The sequence below is a fragment of the Papaver somniferum genome, chromosome 8 (genome assembly GCF_003573695.1).
Source record: "Papaver somniferum cultivar HN1 chromosome 8, ASM357369v1, whole genome shotgun sequence".
Classification (NCBI taxonomy): domain Eukaryota; kingdom Viridiplantae; phylum Streptophyta; class Magnoliopsida; order Ranunculales; family Papaveraceae; genus Papaver; species Papaver somniferum.
This window is the reverse complement of record NC_039365.1, coordinates 146,363,398-146,366,607: the sequence shown is the minus strand read 5'-3', so window position 1 is coordinate 146,366,607 and position 3,210 is coordinate 146,363,398.

Sequence of the window (3,210 nt, the reverse complement as noted above, 5' to 3'; positions counted from 1 at the left end):
GGTTAGGTGTTGTAGTGTAAGGCGGAGATATCAAACGTTGATGAACAGCAAGGGATCGACCGTTGGATTCAACTACCATCTAATCTGAAGGCTTGGAATTTCAGCGCTGTGGTGCTTGGCAGAGACTTCAGATTTTGATGCTCTATGAAGGAGCGACCATCGGATGCTTCTGGGAACTGATCTGACGGCTGAGAACGGAGGCGCTTTTGTGTGTAGAAAATGAGGTTGTGCGCACCATTCTTCGTGCGTAATTTCTCCCGGCTTTTCACTACTTTTCTGCTCTTTTCGCTCCGCGACTCATCCGAACTTTATTTATTACCTAAAAATGCAAAATTAATTAATAAAAATATTTATTCTTGAAAACAATGAAAATACAGAATATGGGATAAAATGTAGAATTAATGCACAAAAGGTGAGTTAAAATGCCAACAAAAAGGGATAAATATATACAATATTTGGCACTCATCAAATACCCCCAAACCTGAATTTTACTTGTCCTCAAGTAAAACAAAACTAAGGAAATCCTAACTATACCACTGTCGCTGGTCTCTCGAATGCATTTAGCGTATGCACTAAGCCTTTTAAACCACTAAGTGTCCCTAGTGGACGAGTTGAAGTCTCGTGAAGGTTTACCAGAGGTGTGCCTACAAAACCTAAGGACAAAATATGAGCTCAGATTCCATCAAACGTGACATGTGCAAAACACTAGATTAGGAACTTAACCTAGATTTGGTTTGTACCCATATTGTCAAACCGATTTTTCTGAAAATTCCTAATCTAGTAGTGGTGGTAAGCCAAGGCATATGATCCACCTTGTATCCTAATCAAGTGACATGGTCTAGGTTAAGTTCATTCCTAAGCATACAACTAGAAATGAAAGAACACCAACTTGCTCACTAGTCTACCCCTAGCATTGGCTGTCTTTTGACAGTACAGCCAATCACAGGCTCTATGAGCATTGGCCTCTCTCAAATACACATTCACAACACAGCAACAGGAAGTAACCAACTAGCTCATTCACACTTGACAGTGCACAAGGCTTCACTGAGCCTTGGCCTGAAGATGATTAGCTCATGCTAACCATGAAGTGACAACATGCATACACTAACATAGATAATTCATACATAACTAGCACATATCAGATAATTCAACACATAAGCAACTTGCACTGTTAACTGAGAAGAACACTGAAAAATAAAATTTGAACCAATTCTCTACTGGCTAGTCCAGAGAGGTAAATAGTGTCTTCTACACACTTCACCCAACACCCATTTATACCCAATACACATAATTTTGGTTTTCCCCAATTTTTCCCCAAAGTCAGTAGAACTAGGGTTTGGTGAAAAATTGATTTACCTACTGTTGATGAGATACTCGCTCCATCTCGTCGACCCAATCTTCTCCTGCTTCTTCTCGTTCCTCTCCAGCTCCAATTGATGCTTTAATCATCATATATATCACCAATTTCTCACCTAGGGTTTCAGGCAGAGAGATGAGAAATTGAGGTTGTAAATGATGATTAAAGAGATGGTACGTGATGGGTTTAGGTAGAATAGAGTTGGGGAGAAATTAGTGGAGTGATTTGGGGGCGTCAGGGAGAGGTGGTGATGATGGTGGTGCGGCAGGTGAAGAAGGCGGTGGCAGGACATGGTTGCAGGGAGATGGTTCTGCAGAGGGGGGTGGTGTAGGTGATGGCTCGACTGTTTGGGAGAAGGGGGTTGTTTGGGTAGGTGGTATAGGTTCGGTTGCTAGGGTGTGAGGCGGCTTCATCGAGTCTTGATGTTCTGTGACTCTGAGCTGCGAGATGCGAAGATGGTAGGTAGATCGGATGGTGATTCGGAGGCAAGCGAGGAGCGACCGTCAGATTATATGATACAACAAAATGAACGGTACTTGATGGAGTTAGGTACTGTAGTGTAAGGCGGAGATATCAAACTTCGATGCACAGCAAGGGAGCGACCGTTGGATTCAACTACCATCTAATCTGAAGGCTTGGAATTTCGGCGCTGTGGTGCTTGGAAGAGACTTCAGATTTTGATGCTCTATGAAGGAGCGACCATCGGATGCGTCTGGGAACTGATCTGACGGCTGAGAACGGAGGCGCTTTTGTGTGTAGAAAATGAGGTTGTGCGCACCATTCTTCGCGGCTTCCTTGCGTAATTTCTCCCGGCTTTTCACTACTTTTCTGCTCTTTTCGCTCCGCGACTCATCCGAACTTTATTTATTACCTAAAAATGCAAAATTAATTAATAAAAATATTTATTCTTGAAAACAATGAAAATACAGAATATGGGATAAAATGTAGAATTAACGCATAAAAGATGAGTTAAAATGCCAACAAAAAGGGATAAATATATACAATATTTGGCACTCATCAACTAGGTATCCATTTCAAACCTCTCTTTTTACTCTTCGGTGTACATAATCTACTTAAATAGACCAATGAGAAAATGATAGAAACCGCTAAATTCATACATGAAGCGTACATAATCTACCTAAATAGACCAATAAGAAAATGAGAGAAACCATCAAATTCATACATGAACATGGAAAAAAAACGGGTTTCTCCCGAATTGTTACCTAATTCAACTTACCTTATATCACGTAAGAGACTTGCAGGAAGGTGGATAAATATATCTTCTACTGGTTTGTCATCAAGACGGTTTGGAAGTGTTTGTTTGAAAGTATATCTTCTATTGGTAAGTTGCATAATATTACATGTTGATACCTCATTTGGATTGTTCAAAGTATTCAACATGTTCTTTGGCAGTGTTCTTTATCAACTTTTCGAAGTTATTATATCACAATACTTTTACCACTGAATGTGGATGGATTAATATGATCTCGAATCAAACTTTCTAATCTAACGTTGGATAATGCATAAGTTTACTTCTACGTTTTCACCAATATCTAAGTCCATATATAAACTATCCTTTAAAGTTTTATTCAACCTAATATAGAACTCATTCAATGTAATTTAACATGCATGTTTGGATCATATAATCATAAGAATCCACAAAAAAATTGTTGGTAAAAGGAACCAAAGATATAGTTCATAGATTTGTCTTTTCATCGTCTATGGCACTTAAAAATCACATGGATTTGAAGATTTGATAATTAAATTTGAAGTTATATGAGAGTAAACCCGCATTACCCAACATTACTTGTTCAAGTTATCTTCTGAAAAAATAAATCATATTCATAACGTTG